This window comes from Lathyrus oleraceus, chromosome 5 (genome assembly GCF_024323335.1).
Source record: "Lathyrus oleraceus cultivar Zhongwan6 chromosome 5, CAAS_Psat_ZW6_1.0, whole genome shotgun sequence".
Lineage (NCBI taxonomy): Eukaryota > Viridiplantae > Streptophyta > Magnoliopsida > Fabales > Fabaceae > Lathyrus > Lathyrus oleraceus.
This window is the reverse complement of record NC_066583.1, coordinates 24,391,554-24,398,068: the sequence shown is the minus strand read 5'-3', so window position 1 is coordinate 24,398,068 and position 6,515 is coordinate 24,391,554.

Sequence of the window (6,515 nt, the reverse complement as noted above, 5' to 3'; positions counted from 1 at the left end):
CCATAAAGTAAAGGAATTATGACTTCAAGTACTCGTGAAAACATAGTTTGCCGGTTGTCAGAATGGATTTGATGTCCTCGGGATTGGAGATCATGCATGAAGGGGCAATATGATAATTTCTTGAAATATGAGGGGGATAAATAATTTAGAAAAATGTCATGAGGTTATCTCCTGTCTCAAAAATATGAACCCTAAAATTGTTATTCTTATTGAAATTAAAGTGAAGCCTCAAAATGCTATGAAGGTTATGAAAAATTTGGCAAGAAGCAAGAAGTGGAATATGATTGACAACTATGTTAATCATAATAATTAATCATAATAATTGTAGGATTTGGATATTGTGGGATGAGACTAAAGTCAAGGTGATCAACCATGAGAGTTCTCCTCAATTTATCCATTATAGTATATATTATCCCAATGGAGGTTTGAAAACCTGGTTAACTGATATTTATGCCCTTAACACCTTAGACCAAAGGAAGAAGCTTTTGAAGGATATTGATAATATTCATGCCAGTATCACAGGCCATTAGTGCCTCATAGGAGATTATAACAATGTCCTTAGAGCACAAGACAAGATTAGTGGTAGTTTGGTGAATGAAAATGAATACAAAGACCTTATTGACATGATGGATAAAACTGGCCTTTTTGAAAAATATAGTATTAGTGACCATTTCACTTAGACCAATATCCAAAGAAATGATATGATTTATTCTAGGATTGATAGGATCTTGAGAAACCTTATTCGGCATCAGTAAAACTTGTACATCACTCTCTCCATTATGAGTCATGGTTTTTTTTATCATGCACTGCTCTGTCTGCAAGATAAAGCCCTTAGAAAACCCAATAGAAGTCCCTTCAAATTCCAAAATGTGGTTATTAGCAAGATGGGGTTCATTGATGCTGTGAAGCAGAGTTGGAATGAGCCTTTAACTGGAAATCCAGTGTTTGTCATCTGGAAAAAACTTCAAAGACTTCAACTTGTTATTAGAGGTATTATCAAAACTTTTGGCGGCATCACTCAGTAGTTTAGGTTAGCTAGAGAAGAGATTTATGTAGCTCAAACCAACCTTCTCCAAGACAAAATGAATATCCAACTGATTGATAAAGTTAAAGATTGCACCAAGGAGGTTCTTAGATTGAGTAATATTTAGGAGCATGTGCTTAAGCAAAAATCCAAGGTGGAGTGTGTAACACCTCAAAATTTGCCCTCCTCTTCTTGGGACTAGTTTAGCATATTGCATTTCATGTTTTAGGACATTAGGCATTTGCATATTGCATATCATGTGGAAATAATGAAGTCATCCTCCAAAGTCTTTTCAGAGATGGAGAAGTAATATGATTCAAGCCTGAGGGTCTCCATAAATTGATCACCAACCATCTGAGGGTTTGAGCTTCAATTAGGGTTTTATTGGTCCTTCAAAAGGTTGAGTATTATCTTGGTGGCAAGGATATATTACCATCATCATGGTTATGTCATTCTCAAGGGGTTCATTGTCTATGCTCAGATTCCTCTAGATTAGGGTTTTGACCTCTGGTCAACCCTAATCAGTGCCATTCTTCCAACCAGGGATTCTCAAGGAGGTGAAGTATTCTATTGATGATGAAGATCACATGGTTATAATGAAGAGCTTATGTGAGCTAGGGTTTCATTTCTGAGCCAATTCCTCAAGTGGTTGAGGCTCAAGCTGATCAGGGCATGTCAAGGTCATCTGAGGACCTATATAGTCAACTGTGCAAGAGCTGAGGGCTAGGAGGGGGAGAAATAAGTTTCAACACTTCATTCATGTTCAAAAGAGGTTCATTCATCATTACAAACATCTACTTTGAAGATTTTGAAGTCAGATCAAAAGTTTCCCAAAATGGAAAGTGACCTGTAATTGAAAGTTTTCAAAAATGGCAAGTTTTTGGCTTACATTCAACTTGACTTTTCAACATCAAAGAAGCTTCAAATGAAATTTTGTCCAACATGAAAGTTGAAGATCTTTCTCTCCCATTTCCAAAAAGTCCAAGATCATGAGTATCTGATGAATGGTTGAGGAGTTATGAGCAAATAATCATCAAGGGTGCATGGAACTTCAAAATGCCATAACTTTGGATCCAAAACTCCAAATTGAGTCCCTCTTTTTGCAAAATGCATGTCATGACCAATATTTTCCAAACCTATCATTGCATTGCATGAAATCATATCACATGACCATTGGTGCATACATGTGCTTTTTGGAGGGAAAATCCATAATTTGAAATTGGTTGATGCTACAAGCTTTTTGATCATTCCATCATGTTCATAAACTGATTTTAAGTGATTCTACACCTCCACATAACACTGTTTACGTGTGCCTTGCCATGCATAGGTGTTTTTACTAATTTTGCCATGCACCTCATATTTCATTAATCTTCCATTAGCCATTGTCTAATTACATTTTCAGCATGATTAACACATAGTATAAAGCCTTAATCATTACAGAATTTTTCAGTTTTTCAAGTTCTAGATCTAGAATCACATTCTCCTTCCAATTTTTCTCTCCATCCAAATTTGAAAATTCTTCACACAATCCATTGATTTTATTGCATAATTGTGTTCATTGAGTGTGAGTAATGAAGAATTGAGCATTGATTTGAAGATTTTGGCCAAGATTCGTGCATACTCCAAGCAAACTCATGAAGATGGAATTTGCAATCTGAGCTAGATCCAGGCCGTGTCAAGCATCAATTTCTACATCAAGCTTCATAACAAGAGTAAAGGAGAAGATCTGGACACTTGTGAGAGCCTGAATCCACGATTTCTTCATTATGCTCTTCAAGAGGTTAAAATTTGATCATCACCTTTCTTCATTTTATTGCCATGTTTAGATAGATCTTTTGATGCTGGTAATCCTGATGCTTTTAGATTTTGAAATGGATGATTATTGGTTGAGTTCTGCTGAGTAGAAGTTTTGAATGCAAAAAATTTTTCTCTTCGATTTGCTTTGGTTAGGAAGAATTATTGTGAATTGATGCTGGATTTGTGTTCCTCATGTCATGAGCTTTTGATTGATGTATGCTATGCCTGTTTCTGGAAAAAAAATCGATGCATGCTACTGTAGCACCACCGTCTCAACGAAGAAGACGGTGGAAACCACCGTCCCAGCCGCCGTCTGCAACAGGCTGTGTTGGCGCTAGGGTTTATCTAGCGTGCGTCCATGCAAGCGCCTCGTGGCTATTCCATAGGCCAGGGTTCCTTTGACTCGCTCGCGTGTCCTTGGACCTGCTGACTAGGCTGCCACTTCAATTAGTGAAGTGCAGCGTTTTAGCGCATACCTCGCTTCGATTCCCAGCGAGCGCCATTCCATTTTTTCATTTTTGATTTCCCACATTAGCCTCAAACGACCGCGTTTTGGTGATACCTGGTTCGATCCTCACATGATGCATTTCCATTTTTCATTGCAAATTCCATTTTCAACATTTATTTCATATTATTTCCAAATATTTTCACGTAACTTGTAAAATTCATAAAAAATTGAAAATAAATCCAATTAAATCCAAATATTTTGCTACATGATCATGTGAATGTCTATTATTTTGTGGTGTTGATTTTCTGATTTTATAATTTCTGGATTTTTAATTGTGTTGGATTATTTGAACATGTATGCAAATGTACCATGCTTCATTCAATCTTTTGTGAAATGCTCATACTTGATCCATTTGCCATGAAATTTAATGTGCTGATTCCCAACATGTTGCATGATTTGTGAGATTTTATTTGGCATTTTTAACATTTTCCATCTCTGTTTTAGGCACATGAACTTAGGGTGTGACAATGTGTGTCACACATTTTGATGTTGATCTTGTTCATTTTTATTCCCATGCCAATTAAGCTTTTCTGATTCCAATTTTTTGCATGATGCTTGTGTTTGACATGTTATGTGCACATAAAAATTTTCATGATTGTTTGATTCATTTCTGTTTTAATATGGAATTTTGATTCTTGATGTCCAATTGTGTGCTTTGTAATTGCCTTTGCCTTATCTTACTCATGTGATGACTTTGCTTGATGCTTTATACTTGGTCCTTTTTAGGACATGTTCTTGCTTGTTTAAAGTTGCTTCTTGTTGAATATCAACTTCTGTTTTGACTTTTTTCTTTGCTTTTGACCCTAGGCTTTGCACTAGGGGTTTGTACTCATCTTTTGAGCTTTGTATTTCAGGTTTAAGCTATTAACTCTAGTGGTTGATGCAATCTTATGACTTGAGATGCAAATTTACTTTGTACACTAACCTTGGTTGTGTTGTAGGTTCCTTGGTGGTGAATCACTTGAGTGTTTGCCTCTTATGACTTGCCTTGTGTACATATTGGGAATGTCTGACTGATGTTATCTGTTGGTTGTTTGTCTGAATAGAATACTGATTGTTTAGCTTTTCATACAGGTACATTAGCTGCTTTAAGCTCATTATTTGAGCTTTGCTTTGCTTGTGGTTGGCATACCACTTAGGTAACCTCTCTAACTCCATGTAGTCTGGAAGCCCTGTCGTTTCTGTTTGGCAGGCATTTGGCTGAAGTCCTCCTTAAGAGGCAATGACTGTGTTTGTTTACTTTTGTGCTGTTACTTTGTTAAGACCTCCCAAGTGAAGAGGCAATTGGCCGATAGAAGGGATTTGCAATCAATCCCCTGCTATTCAGTTGAGTCTTTCATTATGCTCGCACTACGTGCTGATGCTTTTGAATAAACACCCAAAATCTTGTATAGTCAGTCAGGTGGAATAGGGTCCCTCATTCTGGACCCCCACACCTTCTTTGTCTTGAGCTCACCCAGGCCAGGGTTAAGAGCTATGAGGTCTAACCCTCATTACCTTTCATCTGCTCACCCTAACTCTCAATGTTAGAGGTTAAGAGCTCCAGATTACCATTGCATCCAGGCTTGTTTGTCGAGGTTGACATGACCCCTTGACTAAAGCCCACCCTTGTGTGAAGCCTCTTATTTGTATATAGAGTGTGTGATTGCTTTTGATATGTTTATCTGCTTTCCACTTCTCACCTCTTTTTCTGTAGGAGTCGTACGTTTAACTTTTGAGGAAGTTGAACGTATGTAGAGTTAGGACTTGAGTTGACTCACTTCCTGTGTGAGTCAAACTCTTGTTAGAGACCTCAACCTAGGGTTATAATTTGCATGACGACTATTAGGCTCGAGTCAGTCTCCCTTTTAGTTCGTTATTCCCTTGGTCTCTGGTTAGAAGTTTCTCTCCTGATAAGGGGAACTACGTCGCCCTGATCCTCATTCCAGATGAGGTACGTAGGCAGGAGATCGTGCGAGATCTCTCCGGGCGCCCTTTTTCTTTTTTGTGTGTGTTTTGCTTGACAACTATTAGGTCCGAGTTCCCGACTCCCTTTTAGGTTGTGTGTTCAACTTCTTTGTTTCTTCTGACGTCTCAGCGTCTTCTTGGTGTTTGCTTGACAGCTATTAGGCTCGAGTGCCAGACTCCCTGTTAGCTTGTCTGTTTGATAACCTTTTTGCGTGTGTTTGGAATCGGATGTAAGACCAGCCATTGGCATTCCGTTTCCTTATTTGTGTTTGTTGTTCGGAGTCGGACGTAAGACCAGCCATTGGCAGTTTGTTTCCTTTGTGTGTTTATTTTGACGTCTCAGCATCTTTGTGTTGTGTTTTGTTTCGGCGTGCGTTAGCCGAACTACGACAACTCTGATTCTCATTCTAGATGAGATACGTAGGCATAGGATGTGATATCCTAGCGAGTCCGTGTATATATGCGTTTTCGACGCCATGGGATTTGGTGTACAAAATGTTTCTTCCGACAAATAACAACATGGGATAAACGTCTAGCTAATAAGTATGGTTCGACACTTCGACAAAATGGAGGTTTCGACATTTCGACAAGATATCTGCAGCTGGGAAGACACCTTTGGCAGACATAGAGAACATTGTAGTATATCGACAATTCGACAAAAAGCCTGAAGGAAGACGTCATTTCGACTTAAAGTACAAATTCAAATTCAAAAGAGTTGTGACGTTTGGCAGAAGACGCGTGGAAGCATCTGGCGAAAGGAAGAAAGCCATGTGTCACAGTTTTAGGATTTGGTCGTTAGTAACAGTTATGTTATTTGTATATAAATAGGGTAGTTGTTATCGGAAAAAGTGTGAAAAATTACTTGTACAGAATTCCTGAAAATACTCAAAGTACCCGTGTGAGAGAAAAGAGTCATATTTGGAAAATGTATGTGTAAACAAACACCAATTTCTTTCAAAGTTATATTTCATAGAAAACAAAGTTCTTTATATTTTCCCTTTACGCTTTCCAGTTTGTTACTTTTCTACGCTTTATTTTCGACACTTTACATTTCATCAGTTTATTTTCTGCCATTTTACTTTATTTCGTCAAATTTACATCTCTTTAAACGCTTTAATCAACATTTCTTCGACGTAAAACACTTAGAGAACAAAAATGAAATATATGAAAGTGGTTCTAGACATCTTCAAGACCATCTAGATCTGCACATGTCCTAGGATTTGTGTGGTTGATCCTGCA